This window comes from Bos indicus x Bos taurus, chromosome 18 (assembly GCF_003369695.1).
Source record: "Bos indicus x Bos taurus breed Angus x Brahman F1 hybrid chromosome 18, Bos_hybrid_MaternalHap_v2.0, whole genome shotgun sequence".
Classification (NCBI taxonomy): Eukaryota; Metazoa; Chordata; class Mammalia; order Artiodactyla; family Bovidae; genus Bos; species Bos indicus x Bos taurus.
The window spans coordinates 32,173,936-32,189,608 of NC_040093.1; the positions used below are offsets into that span (position 1 = coordinate 32,173,936).

At 44.0% G+C, this 15,673-nt stretch overlaps 1 long non-coding RNA gene across 1 annotated transcript in view; it reads left to right on the plus strand.

The window, feature by feature from the left end:
• Positions 1-486: 486 nt before the first annotated feature.
• Positions 487-15,673, plus strand: part of LOC113876235 — an 89,692-nt gene continuing 74,505 nt past the window's right edge. Inside the window, exon 1 of the long non-coding RNA XR_003506447.1 lies at positions 487-663. This is a non-coding gene — a long non-coding RNA (uncharacterized LOC113876235). The remainder of the gene's footprint in view (positions 664-15,673) is intronic.

The window sequence follows — 15,673 nt, forward strand, 5'->3', positions numbered from 1 at the left end:
CGGGGGACTGACTGGGCTGCTATCCCAGGAGATCTGCCACCATGCACCTGACTTTTTACCACTGGTCTTTAACAGGGGATGGTTCCTTTAAAGTACTCCCACATCTGGGTAGCTTGAAAGAGAGTAGGGCTGACCCTACTGGGTCAGTTGAATTGGATCAACTGATCGAATCTCTACCCATAAATACTCTGAAAAATCTAGGATCTGAACTTGGTCCTTAGATATATGTGTGTGTGTGTGTGTGTGTGTGTGTGTGTGTGTGTGTATCAGGGATGAGATTTGTAGCCAAGCAGTCCGCTGGAACAAATCCTTCTTCACAAGTGGGGTTTATACTTGAGGAAAAGAAAAGTATACCCACTGAGTAGTCACATTTAGGATTAATCAGGACACAGTGTTCCCTGAGTGTGGCATTCTGGGTACTTGTCTTTCATTTGTGTTACAAAAAAAAAAAAAAAAGGATCAGGTTTTGCTAAAAGCAGACAACAATGGCAGCCCATGAAGTGTTAGAGAGGCAATCGTTTCCCTGAATATTCCCATTCAGAGCACCAACTGGATACCCTGCTGGCGGGTCTCTGTCTCTGTCCATGTCAGGAACCTTCCGGAGGAGGCTGGCAGGTGCCGGCTGTTCATGCTGTCTGAACTGGAAGCTCTTACCTGGGCTGGGTGAGTGTTTCCTCCTGAGATCTGGGGTCTGGCTCTTTCTGAACCCTGGAGAACCTTTATTCTCTGGTCACACACCCCCTTGGGACTTGCCTCTTGACTTTGGGAGACATTTGCCCTTACAGTTTTGTTAGTCTATAATAAATGGTCTTATTCACTTATACCTATTTCTTCAGGTTTAACCTTTTGGAATCCTAGTGATAGCATTGTTCAGTGAGGTTGATGACAGTGAACTCAAGGCCATCACTGTGAGGAATAACTGATGGACTCAAAGGCATCTCTAGCAAAGGAGACACCTCAGCTCATGTCTCTTCCCCCTAACGGTTCTGTTTGTGTGATGCAAGAGAGAAGTCCTCTTCCTTTTGTTTCTTGCTTAAACCCCAATAGCAGTCTCTGGGGGGCTTGGGAGAGATTCTAGTAGCTTCCTTCCTCTTCTCAGCATCAAAATTCTAGTTCTCTAACCTCCTAAGGAGTAAACTTGCTACAGTCACAATAAAGTCCTTGAGGAATAAATTTCCAGTAATAATGATAATGCTAGTTGTAGTTTAATGATCAATCACATATGTCGTCGTTAATAAGTACTTATGAAATGAATGAATGCTGTGATTGTTCGTATTCACAACTACCATGCAAGGAAGCCCCAGCCCCTCCCACCCATTTTAAAGATGAGAAAACAGAGGCTTCTAAAGAGTAAGTGATTTCTGAGTGAAGGATATCACAGAATTAGGGTTCAGAACCTGGCACATGCATGCCCAAATCCTTTACGAGAATCAGACCATAAAACTGCCAGGGCTCTGTCCTCCAGAACAGGTCTGCTCTTGCCTTGACTTGTAATTTATTTGTAGATCCCAGTCTGCAGAATTGATTCTGAATTTATGATGCACACTCAGATCTTCTGTGACTTGTGCTCCTGGAATTTCATTAGGCCAACCTGTAATTGTTGTGGTAAATGTTTACACATCTATAAATTATTATTTAGGCATGAGGGGCAAGGTCAACCTTTATCTTTTAAGGTACCGGGAACAGACACCAGAAATTTCCCAGCAGACAAAGGGGCTGAGATCTGATTCATTACGGGCTGTGTTGGTGTCATATTGACAACACTATTTCTCGCTGTTAATTTTGAAGCCCCAAATGGGTCATCTTTCCTGAGCATGAAAATTATCACCCTTTTACCGATTGTTTTGCAAGTGATTCCATTTTAAATCACTAATGACTATTGATAGCTGATGTCTTTACCCAGGAAGGAAAGTTCAAGATGCCTTTGGGATTTCAGGCTGAACTTTATTTTACTGTATTTTTTTTGCTGTCTGTTCAGACTGATACCTCTATTTCCAACTCATTTACATTTTTGGCATCATATACTAATTGCTTAAGAGAATTTCAGTTGTAGCATTAAAGAAACATTTATAAGTGGAAAAGAATTGCTTAAGATGACTAAACACCCATTAGACCTCAGACACCTGTATGTGTACCATCAAATGCAGCACCCACACGGGGCAGGTGGCATTGTTACTTTTGAGTTGTCGAAACTCAGATCCGAAGCTCGAGTTAGTCCAGATCCCATGGCTAGAATAGTGTGAAATAAGGTCTTTGTGGCTACAAAACAAATTCTAACGCATTTAGGCTTTGCACCAAGAAGGTGAAAGAAATAGTTGTTATTTCTTCTTCTTTTTTTTAAAAAATATTTGTTTGGCTGCATCAGGTCTTAGTCGCATCAGGTGAGGTCTTCCTTGTGTCCTTGGGATCTTCTGTTGTGGTGCACAGACTCTGTACTTGTGGTGCATGGGCTCAGTAGTTGCGGTGTGTGGGCTTGGTTGGGGATCTTAGTTCCCCAACCAGGGATTGAACCAGTGTCCCCTGCATTGCAAGACAGATTCGTAACCACTAGACCACCAGGGAAGTCCCATAGTTATTTTTCTATTTCCTGTAGAGGTCACACTGTCAGCTTACACAGTGCCCTCGATGACAACAAAATTACCAAAAATAATAAAACCTTACCTTCAACAACACTTTCCTCAGTTCTTGGGAAATAGGAAAGGGTTGTGTGAACTTTATGACCTCAGGAGATCTTCAAGGATTTTCTTCCCAATATTATCTTCCCCACATTTCCATTTTTTTCAGTCCTCTTTTTTATTTTCACTTTAATCTGAAACTCCCTGTAGGTCATGTTCATCTCTGAAGGCCTAGCAGATGGCATAACAATAGGCATAGAGTACACACTTAACAAAATCTTGGTCTTCCCTTATGGCTCAGCTGGTAAAGAATCTGCCTGCAATGCAGGAAACCTGGGTTCGATCCCTGGGTTGGGAAGATCCCCTGGAGAAGGGAAAGGCTACCCACTCCAGTAGTCTGGCCTGGAGAATTCCTTGGGGTCACAAAGAGTCGGGCACGACTGAGTGACTTTCACTTAACAAAATCTACTGAAGGAATACAGGGAATGTGCAAGTCCCCATCTCTACCCAAAGGAAGATTATGAATACAACCATTGCCAGAAGGTAGCATCCTGCATGTTTATATGTATGTGTGTGTACATGTACACACATATGTACACAGAGGCATTCCATGTTTCTAAATTCTCTACATTTCCCTTGTAGATAATTCTATCTTACCACTGATAGGAAGAGGTAGTAAGAGCATTGCTCTGTCCTTGGGAAAACTAAATTGGAAGGCAGTATTTTCTGAAGCCATAAAAAGAGTTAGAATCCTGATGACTAAAAGCCTTAAAGTCTGTAACTTTAAACCGAAGTGTCCCCTCTGTACTTGGGAAAAGTCTGGGAGATGCTTTCCTAGTGCCCTCAGTTAGACGGGGACATTCAGCCTCTAGAGGATAATTATTGGCACTGAAGCTTTTCTCTCCCATACACTAGGCAAGCTCTTTCTCCTGTTCTGCTTGCCTCCTGGGGCCTCTGCCTTATTAGTAGAGAACTGCAAGGTTGGGCTTATTATTCTGGCCTCTTCTTTTCTCTTCCGGCCCACCCCCTTTTTGGTCGAGGTTACCCTTAATGTAAAAATGGCCCTTTATAACTCAAAATGCAAGGGTTCCATCAGCAAGTGAATCCTCAGGTTCAACTTGTACTCACTGACTACCCACTGTGTGCCAGGACTTTTCACATTTAATTACCCGCAAAGACACTTTACTCACTGAAGCTCCTACTGTGTGTCTGTTCCTTTGTCATAACACTGTAGGGATCAGCAATGAATGAATGGTCTGGAATCAGCCCTAAAGATCTTGCTATCACACCAGAGGATGGCAGTAGGTAGGATCTTTTAGGAATCAAGAAGGCCATGGAGATGTGGCCGGACTGTAGAACATTTAGTGCCCTCTTGTATAACTTCCAGAATGAGCCAGGATCCTCACCTTTGTGGAAGATGAAGCCTAACTGTGTTTGTACAACACTGAATTGTTTATAAAGACTTTTTGGCCCCTCCCATGTTTGCTGATAAATGAGAGCAGCCCACTTGAGCAAGGGAAGGCCTTATGTAGGACCCCTTTGGAAGAGCTTTCTTGGCTTGTAAACCCTGCCAGCATTTTAACTCAGATGTCTGAGCTGTCTGCCTGCCTCAGCATAGTCTGGAGGTGTTTGTTCACTAGAATCTTCTAGGGGAAACATAAATATTAGTTGAAAGGGTTCAATTCACTTTATGAAATTTAACCAAAAGTAATGCAAATGTATCTGTCCATGTGGAATGTTTGCTCCAAATAGCCTGAGGTTGGGTCTGGTCTCATGAGCAGTCCCTTCTGTCAGGATCCTGGAGTCACATTTACAATGAGTAACGATGTCCAGGTCCTGAGCTGATCCGTGCTCACCACATGGTTCTTCACTGTTTGATGTCCCCTGACTGCATCCTACAGCTAATGGCAAGAAAGAGGGTGAAAGAGGTTAAAACAAAAGGCTAAAGTTGGTTTTACACTCTATCCATGAGCTGTAGGTGTCCCAATTCTCCTTTCTGTCGTGAAAACCCAGGTGTGTCATAATGTATGGGGCAAGCTAGTATCCTCCTCTTGGCTTGCGTTTCCTTAGCTGTTCCACAGTAAGCTCCTCTCCTCAGCTCTCTCCTCTGAAATGAGGAGGGCCCTCATCTCTGTAGTATAGGGGTTGTTGTTGTTCTGTCACCAAGTTATATCTGACTCTTTGTGACCCCATGGACTGCAGCATGCCAGGCTTCCTTGTCCTTCATCATCTCCTGGAATTAGCTCAAACTCATTTCTGTTGAGCCGGTGATGTGTGTGTGTGTGTGTGTGTGTGTGTGTGTGTGTAGTGGGGGGAGGGGAGGGTGTTAATCACATAGCAACACATAAGCAGACACCCTTGGAGGGACACTGACTGGCCTTCTGAGATGAAGCTTAGAAAGGTTGTTGGAAGAGCCCTGGCTTCTAATTTGTCTGTGTGTCTGTATCAAAGGGAAGGGAATCTTTGCCTCCTTATCCCTGAAAATGTGAGTGACTGAAGAGACTGGAAAGTCACCTTTGGAAGAGGAGTCCTGACACCTTCTCCTCTCTGCTGTATTCTTTGTGCACAAAGTCACCTCCTCCTAACCCCACCCGTCCAAATGCTGCCTGGGAGCAGATCATGGTCATCACCCATCCTTGCCAAGCCTGTTGAAACTGTTCATTGTTCATTAAGGCTGGGCTTCCCATCAGAGAGACCGCAGCGGGCTGGGAACTGTGAGAGGCAATGTTCACTGGGGTTTCCTTTTTGTACAGGGGATGATGTAGAGAGGTCTGCACATGCTTCATCCTACTGACCCTTCCCAGTCCCACTGGGAGACAGGCAGGTACTCACGAGTCCTGTTTAATGGATGTGAAAGCAGGTGGGGCTGAGTCAGCCACTCATGTGGTGTTTGCTGCAGGGTTCTATCCATACCTTTAACTGTGATTGAATGAGGAACTGTTAAGTGAGGGAGGCTGTGAAGAGGACCCCATGGGGTCGGGATCACAGGAAGTGAAGGAACGCACCCTCACTTGAGGTTCTAGCTGAGGAAACAGACTTGACACGTGGTTGCCAGGGCCCAAGACATCTGGATTTGGACTCAGAGGTCTCATGCCTTTGACCCCTCCACTGTCTTGCTTCATAGGAAGACCCCAACCTGGGAGTGTGTCTCCAGTGGTTAGGGGTGAAACCTTGAGCAACTCGTATCATCTGGATTTCAGTTTCCCCTTCTGTCATTTGGGGGTCAAACTTTCTCTCCTGCGAGCGATGAAGGGCTTTTGAGGGTCCTCATCAGACCCAGTTTGTGCAACAGTATTTGCAACCTCTTGGTCTCTGTGCATTTCCAGGAAGCACCCTGAGTTTCCCTTCTGTAGATACCATCATGTTTTTAAGAGGCATAGTTTTCATGTTTAAATAAGTTTAATAGAATTCTAGCTAAGCACAAGCATGCCTCTTTGTTTTGGCTTTGACAAAAGTCTGAAGCTTTCAGTCTGTAGGAATCTTAATCCCAGGGTAACTTTCACCTCCTCACTGGCGATGACAGTGTCTTGCATCTCAGAGGTTGAGCCAGTCAGAGCAATGAGCCTGGGATGAATTGAACTGCAGCTCGGTGGTAATTATTTCTTTTTCTTTTCAGTAGATTCCTATTAGCTGGTTAATGTCTGCATTTGCAGAGGGCTCTGTGCTCTGCATATGATTCAGCTCACCTCCAGGGTCCCAGGCTCAAGCCTGAGCAGCCACTGAGCCCATCACGAGCAGCAATTCTTTCTGTGTCTTCTCACCCCTGCTGGCCAGCCACCAAGCGCTGTGTGCTCTTCATACGATCTTCTTCATACTCCTGCCTCCATTGTTCCCACTCTGTCCTTGCTGTGCCTCCCTTTGTTGGATTCCTCATCAGCTTTCTCCTGCCACAGTCTTTCAGCCTCCTCACTGGCCTGGCAGCCCGACACTTCCTGTGTCTCCTCTAATCATTGTCCACAGCACAGCTGGCAATAGTTTTTGGAAATACAAATGTCCCTCCTCCATAGGAAGGGGCAGGGATTCCTTGAAGTTGTGGAAGCAGTATGTGGAGCCGGCAAAACCCAATGTCCTGTGATCATCTCTCCATGTGTTTGCCATCCCCACTCCCTCCCCCTCTGTAGAATACAAGCTTATGGAAGTCAGGGATAAAGGGATCCAATGTTCTTCATCTTCATGTTCCCAGCAAGCCACCCAGTGTCTCCTGCAGAGGTTGTATCGGAACCTTTTACTGTGCACGAATGAGCAGTAGTTAAGTGTACAAGAATGTGAAGAGGAGCCCATCAGACTGGGGTGATAGGAGGTGGACAAAAGATGTCACCTGTTCTTAGGTCTGAACCTGCACAAACAGGCTAGACACAGGTTATCAGAGCCCTAGAGGTCAAGGATTCAGACAGGTGATGTGAATGCTGGGAGCAGTATGGAGTGACACAGAGATATGTCAGACAGGGCAGTGTGATGGGCAGAAGGGCTAAAAGACAGGTAGGAGCCATGAGCTGGGGTTTCGCTGAGGACAGACTTGAAGACCTGGGTGTATGGGAGCCCTCTGACCTTGATCTTCATCATGTTTCTACTCCTTAGAGTAGTTTGAGCTGGGAATATGAGCCTCTGTTTCTCAATCTGTTAAAAGGGAGTTGAGCAGCGTAAAAGAGTAAGGATACTTCCTCCTCTGACAGTGTAGACTTCCAGGGAGGAGAGATTTGGAGAGAAGGATGTGGAGTCTGGAATCAGACAGATCTGTGTTTAAATCCCAGCTCCGCCTCTTGCTACCTACGTGAACTTGGGCAGGTTACTCAACATCTATGAGCTTCTGTTCCATATTCTGTAAAATGGGTAATACCCACCTCACGTGGGTTCTGAGAAGACTAAGTGGGGTGTTTATAAAGATGATAGGTTTTGAAGAATAGTTGTTGACACGTTCATTGGGCAAATTTAAACTCCCCCTTGGCAGTCACATCCCTTCCCTTCCACCCTGGGCTCTGCCGTCATCTGACCTCTGCTCCTTCCTCCTGCCCTGCTAGCTCGAGTCGGCCTCCTGTCTCTCCCTTGGCTGCCTGAACTGTTCTGATTCTTCTTTCTCCTGAAAAGCGATTTTTACATCCCTGGCTTTGTGTGTGCTCTTGACATATGTTAATGTTTGGAAAATCAGCCTGCAACAGAGCGGGGAGCCTTCCAAACATGAGCCCAGAGGCAACAAATAAATTACTTTGCAGCAAGGGTTCTATCTGTTGCAAGTTAACACTTAACAAAGGAAACAATCCCCTTCTGTTTTGGACACCTTGGAAGCTGTGGGCATCCTCGCCTCTGGGTCAGAACCCCACTTGTGCTGCAGCTGAGGATGGGACTGTTGTCAGAAGTGCCTGGTACCATGTGCCCAGCACTAGGTGCCCAGCATTGTGCAAGGCCATTCATGCACATATTTCACATGAGAAAAGGTGGCGTATCAAGGGTAATCAACTTGCTCAAACTCACCCACAAAGTAAATAGGTGAAGCCAGATTTGAGAGCAGGTTTGTTAGATTCCAAAGGGAAAGTGAAAGTTGCTCAGTTGTGTCTGACTCTTTGCGACCTCATGGGCTATACAGTCCATGGAATTCTCTCAGCCAGAATACTGGAGTGGGTAGCCTTTTCCTTCTCCAAGCGATCTTCCTAACCCAGGGATTGAACCCAGGTCTCCTGCATTGCAGGTGGATTCTTTACCAGCTGAGCCACAAGGGAAGCACAAGAATACTGCAGTGGGTAGCCTAGACATTCTCCAGGGGATCTTCCAGACCCAGGGATTGAACCCAGGTCTCCTGCATTGTGGGCAAATTCTTTACCAGCTGGGCTATCAGGGATTCCAAAGCCTGTGTGTTAACCGTTCAACCTCATGACCTCTTAGTAAATAAGTAAGGAGCACCACTTTTTGTTCTGAGAAGAATGTGTGTATTTTAGAAGATTTCCTCTGGGTGAAGCATGGGTTAATGATAAGAAGGAGACAGACTAGGGCCAGAGTTACCAGGTAAAAGTTTGTGGTGATTGGTCAGGTGAACACGAAGCCTGAACTGGGGCCAGGAAGGCTGAGATTCATCAGGCACAGGGGTGCCCAGGGCTTTCCCCCAAGTGCACTGGCCTTGGGTCTGTGGCAGTGGAGGGCGAATCCCAGAACCTGTCTGTATCCACGATAGGTCTCTACCTTGGTCATTCAGGATGTTGCCTTTAGCTCTAGCACAATGTGGTAGATTGTTTGCAAAAATGGCCACAAAAATTCTTCCTGACCTTTTATTCAGTCACCTTTGCAATGTAACTCTCTGTGTAACCTGTCATCAAGCAGTAGAGTCTCTTTTTCCACTCCTTTAAATCCTGATGTCATTTGGTCAGTGGGACATTAGAAAGTGATATAAGAACGGAGACTTCAGTACGTTGGGGCTCACCCACTCTTGCTGCTCTTTGGAAGCCTGAGACTTCCTAGGAAAGATGCCCGAGTTAGCCTCCTGAAGCATGAGATCCTATCCTGAGCCAAGATGAGCAGTTCTAGCTCAGCCCGCCCTTAGACCAGCCAGACTCCAGCCGCCAGCAGTGTGAGCAAGGCCACACAGCACAGGCGAACTGCCAGCTGACCGTGGAGATGAGCCGAGTTGGCCCAGACCAGGAGACCTGCCCAGCGGACTCACAGAATTCTAAGGAACAATAATGCTTATTGTTTCAAGGTTTGGAGTGGTTTGTCTTTCAGCAAAATTATAGATAATATCAGAGTCAATGGGCAGAAGGAGCTCAGGGTCTCTCTTGTTTCTAAGTTTCTACTACCTTTGCTACCTCTAGTGCAGCTCATATATATCCTGCAGTCTCTGAATTGGAACCTGAGAAACACCCCAGATATCCTGTCACTGTTTCTACATGTTTGTCATACATATGTCATTTAGGAAAACCCTTTATACCTCAGATTTTAATGAATGTTTCTATTATAGAAATTACATCATAGTAGAATGACAACAAATCAGATTAGAGAAAAGTATATATTGACTGTTAAACACAATCTAGTTATGTTCAACTCACAGGAAGGTAGAGTAGATACAGTTCTGTTCTTTTTGCTAAGTACCATTAGGAAATCTGGATATTATAAACAAAACAAATATAAGAAGATTCTGAAAGGTGGAAAGAAGAAAGCAGACAAGCTCGGAACATCGGGCATGAGGAATGATGCAGTCGTGGATTTTCTTTTTGCTTCGTCTGTTCCAGACTTGTAGCTGAAGAATCCAGTAAATCAAACACTGATAGGTACAGACAAACAAAAATCCCAAGAAAAAGTCTGTTTTTTTGTAGTCAAAGGACAGGAAAAGAGATAGCCTAGCAAGACTGGAAACTTTAATACAATAACCACTAAACTTTATAGTTAGATGTCTCAGAAAAAACAGTGACTCCTTCCCCATCTATGCTGAAGTGAAGGCCAGGTGGGGTATCTATAGACTTCCATTTATTTTTCCCAAGAGAAACCCTTGCCTGGTAATGCCAGAAGGGTTTAAGTGGGGACTTTCATCCCTGTTGGTTGTGATAAGGAACCTTGTCTCCTCTGCAGTGGAGACTCTGGACTTCTTCCCCTAAAGGAAATAATGAAATGCCTTTCCCCTCCTCCTGCTGGGTGGTGTCAGAGGAGGCCACCAGGGGAGTTAGGACATCCATCTGTAACAAGATCACACTTGCTCTGTGGTAGAAGTCAAAGGGGTAGGAGCGATGAGTCACTCTTACCCCTCTCAGACTGAGTGATGTCAGTGGAGGCACACTGAGGGGTGGAACTCCCTCCTACCCAACAGGAGTGAGAGGAACTCTGTCGGTTGTCACCAAAAGTCAGGTGGGAGGCCTGGACTTCTACCCCCACCTGGCAGTAATGATACAGTCTGCTACCTATGACAGGACATTATATATATAAATATATGCTCATCAGTGATACTGCCTCTACCAGAGAAGTGTCAGAAAAAGCTAGCTGAAACAGAAGGTTAAAATAAGCTCCAGATGAATTAAGAATTTGAGATATAATACTATTATACATAAAACAGATAAAACAATGAAGACCTACTGGGTGGCACAGGAAACTATATTAAGTATCTTGTAATAACCTATAATGGAAAAGAATCAGCAAAAGAACATATGTATAAACCAAATCACTTTGCTGTACACAAGAAACATTGTAAATCAACTATACCTCAAATTAAAAATATACAATAGCAAATAAAATAAGCTCCAGAGCATCATAACACAATATCCAACATTGTCCAGGTCTCAGTAGAAACCAAAATCATACCAATTAGCAGAAGAATTTCAAGCTGAGTGAAAAGAGGCAACCAATAGATATCAACACAGATACAGATGTTAAAACTCTCTGACAGAGATATAAAAGCAGCCATCAAAGCAATGCTTCAGTGAACAATTACAACAACACTTGAAACAAATGAAAAAAGTAGAAAGTCTCAGCAAAGAAATAAAAAGCTTTAGTAATGAAGGAAAGATACTATGAAGAACCAAGTGGGGATTTAACACTGGAAAAGAACTGAAATGAAAACTTTGCTATTGGGCTCAATAGCAAAGTGGAGGCAATACAGAAAAGAATCAGTGAACCCGAATATAGAAAAATAGAAAAGATCCAACAAGAACAACAGAAAATAGGCTGAGGACTTCCCTGGAGGTCTGGTGGTTAGAACTTCTCCTTCCAATGCAAGGGGTGTGAGTTCAATCCCTGGTCAGGGAGCTAAGAGTCCACATGCCTCAGGTCCAAACCCCCCCACCTCAAATATGAGACAGAAGCAATATTGTAACAAATTCAATAAAAATTTTTAAAATGTTCTATATCAAACAGCAACAACAACAACAACAAAGAATGGTCCAAATCAAAAAATCTTTCAAAGAAAATAGGCTGAAAACAAAAGAACAGAGCCTCAGAGACCTGTGGGATTATAAGAAAGATCATATATTTGTGTAATTGAAGTCCTGGAAGGAGAGGAGAAAGAGAGAGGCCTGAAAACAGAAACTCAAAGAAATAATGGCAGATTTGTCCTCTAAATCATAACCCAGTAAGCTACATAAAATAGAAAATCTAACTAGCTAAATCTTAAAAAGGGGGTGAGGTGTTCTCTTCTGCCACAAGTCCAAAGAAATTGTTAGTATTGGTCCAGCAGGCCATTAATGTCAGGATAGATTTTTCTGCCATTCTTTTGTCCTTTCCTCATTGGGCATAATTTAATAGCAGCAGCTCTAACTACCACATCAGCATTACAGGCAAGATGAATTAGGAAAGGCAGCACAACCTGTACGTATCCTCCTTTAACCGTGATGTAAAAGCTTTGTGTAAAACCTCAAAAAAAAAAAAAAAAAAAAAGAGAGAGAGAGAGAGAGAAAAGCTGAAAACTTCCCAGATTTGATAAAAACACATGGATGTAGAAAGTCAAGAAGCTGAGTGAACCCTAAACAGGGTGAAACCAAAAAAAGTCCACCAAAATACATCATATTCAAACTTCTGGAAAATAGAGACAAAGATAAAATCTGGAAAGTAGGGAGAGAGAAAGTATATCTATAGAGGGGAAAAACCCAGAAATTGAATGGCAGTGGGCTTCTCAGAAACCTCAGAGAAGGCAGAACAAGGGGCACAACACAGGATCTGAAAGAAAAGGATTCTCAACATGCAATTTTATATCCAGCAAAGATATCCTTTAGGGATCAAGGGGGAAATCAAGGCATTTTCACATGAGGGAAAACAGAGAATTTGTCACTAGCAGATCTACCCTAAAAGAACAGATAAAGGGAGTTCTATAAACATAAAGGAAATGATAAAGGAAAGAGTTCAGGAACACCAGGAAGGAAGAAAAAGTGAGGAGAAATGTAAGTCAGTACAATAGACTTTCCTTCTCTGAAGTTTTCTAAATTGTGTTTGAAGCTTGAAGCAAATTTCTTTTCTTTTTTCTTATTCTATCAATATTTTCTATTGACGTATAGCTGATTTACAGTATTGTATTAATTTCTGCTATAGCAAAGTGGTTTAGTCATACATATATATGAACCTCAGCCTTCCACTCCATCCCTCCCACAAACCCCTCCCTCTTGGCAACCACCGATCTATTCTGTATGTCTCTGATTAGGTTTCTGTTTTATAGACAGGTTCATTTGTGTTATATTTTAGATGGCATATATAAATGATATAATATGGTGTTTGTTTGACTTCCTTCACTTAATGTGATAACTCTAGGTTCATCCATGTTGCTGCAGATGGCATGTTTTCATTCTGTATATGGCTGAGTAGTATTCCATTGCATAAATGTACCACATCTTCTTTATCCATTCATCTGTTGATAGACAGTTTGCTTCCATGTCTTGGCTATTGTGAACTGTGCTGCTATGAACATAGGGGCATGTGTCTTTTGGAATTAGAGTTTTGCCTGGATGCCCAGGAGTGGGATTAATAGTTCATATGGTAATGCTATTTTAGGTTTTTTGAGGAGCCTCCATACTGTTTATAGGGGCTGCAACAGCCTATAGTCCCACCAACAGTATAGGAGGGGGTCCCTTTTCTCCATACCTTCTCCAGCATTTGCTATTTGTAAATATTCTTTTTTAAATGATGGCCATTCTGACCAGTGTGAGGTGGTACCTGTTTTGATTTGCATTTCTCTAATAATTAGTGATGTTGAGCATCTTTTCATGTGCCTGTTGGTCACTGGTATGTCTTCTTTGTAGAAATGTCAATCTAGACCTTCTGCTCATTTTTTTGATTGGGGTTGTTTTTGTTTTTTGTTTTTTTGGTGTTGAGTTTTATGAGCTTGAAGCAAAAATTATAACACTGTCTAATGTGGTTCTAAATATACAGAGAGGTAGCATTTAGAACAATTATAGTCGGGGCGGGGGGAGGTGGATGAATATAAAAGAAGGTAAGATTTCCATACTTCATTCAAACTGGTACAAGGATGACACACAGACCACCAGACTGGGTCCCTCTGAGGGCTGTTCCCACTGAGTTTACCCAGCCTCTCAGGCTGATCCAGAAACTTTTTTCTGGGAATCAGGAAGCCTTGTTCTTTCCATCAGTAACTTGCTGTGTGATCTTAAATAAATATCTTGTTCTATCCATGTTTTAGTTCCTAAAATTGTGAGAAAAAAGAAAATGACTTTAAATAATCCATGAAAAGATTTCTTCAAAGGGAATTTTGTAACATCTTGCATATAAAGCGGAAAATTTAAAGTTGGAGGAACCCCGCCCCTCGCCTTGCAGGGACCGCACAGTTTGATAACTGTCCTTCTCTGGGGACTTCATGACATCCTCCAGTGCCTCTCACTGCCTTCTCTTGGTGACATCTCCCTGAAGATCTAGGCTCCTTCCCAGAGACTTCCTCCTCGGCCAAGAACACTGGGAAACTCCAGAAAGTGACTTTCTCTTCTCTGTGCCTACTATGATTGAATAACATGTAACGTCTCAGGGCCTTTCCAGCATGCACTTGCTTCTCCCCTAGAGGTAAGGTTGGTGTCCTTGTGGCATGGAACCGTCCCGGGCCTGACAGTGGTCCTAGCCACCTGATTTCTCTGTGGTTTGTGTCTATGCTTGGTTATACCTGGAAGGCTACACTGAGCTATGGTTGGTGGGACTGTGGGTGCCCAGCCTGCAGGGATGGAGATCTGGCTGGGAGAACAGGCTTATTTTCATGCTGGGACATCCCTGAGTACCCTCTTCACAGGGGTAAAGCCCTCCCCCATCTTTACTCCTACAGGGGACAGGGGTCCCCTGGCAGGGAGCACATGGCAGGTGCTGCAGTTGGCAGTCATCTCCCCATGTGATCACAAGCCCGGTGAAGGCAGGAATAGTGTCTTGCCCCTCTTATTATCCCTTCAGCCCAGCACAGGATCCGGCTCCAAACAGGAGACCTTCTGTCCAAAGAAAGTTCAGCTTGTGAACTGAACTGCAGGGCTCTGTCTGCAGCTTCCTCTCAGTTGTGATTAGCAGCTGGTAAAATTCCTCTCCAGGTGGTTTTTGACCTAACAGGTGCACACGTGGAAGGTCTTTGCAAGGCATTTGAGTGTCTGACTTATTATTAACGGGAAGTGTTGGGTCTGGAGCAGATCCAGGAAACAGTCGGAGACATGAGTAAAGAGGCAACAGCTCCTACGAGGAAGCTTTAAAGTAAATACCGCCCCTAGTCTGGGGCAGCAGAAACAGGCTGTAATGGATGAGGTGTCAGACCTGTGAGGAGTTGCTTGAAACAGGCGTTCCCTCCCTCCTACCTCATCTGCTGTCCTTTCTGCCTCCCATTGCCTGCCTGGAGCAAATGTCAGTCAAGGTTGTACCTTGCCCTCGGCACTGAGTTAGGGGATGGGAAAGATAAAGAGGTTTATAGTGCATATCCTGTGCCTTCAAGACACTTGCAATATGGTAGGAGACAGATAACAAATAGCTGTAATAAGAATATCAAGGTTAGACTGTATGAGAGGCCAGAGGGAGCAAGCACAGATCACGCCTAGCTTGGAGGTTTGAAGAAAGCTACATGAAGGAAGAGGTGGATTTGAACTTGAGTTGGGAGAGGATTTGAATCATATAAGGACACAGACTTGATTCAGGAAGACCAGCTCTGAATCCTGGTCAGCAGCCAGCTAGCTGTGTGGCCTTAGTAAAATCACTTCACCTCTCTGAACTTTGGTTTCCTCCACCACAAAAGTGGTTAAACTATCCTCCTATAGTTGTCCTTTCTTCTTAGAACATCTGGTCTTTCTCTACTACAAATTCCCATGAGCACACACACACATACATATTTACAGTATCTCCAAGGGAAACACAAAAAAGGTCTGTCCTTGAAGTCACATTCTCCTTTCGGCGACTACCCGTATCATTGCCTGCCTTTAGAACAGACTCCTCATACAAGTTGTCTACTTATCTCTCCATTCTCTGCTCACATTCCTTCTTGTCCCAGATCCATTCAGGCTGTCATCCCTACCACCCCACTGTGATTGCTTGGGTCATGGTCGCCAATCACCCACCTGATGCAAAAACCACAGGTCAGCTCTTTGATCAGATCTTACTTGACTGAGCATGACTTGACACAAGTGACCATT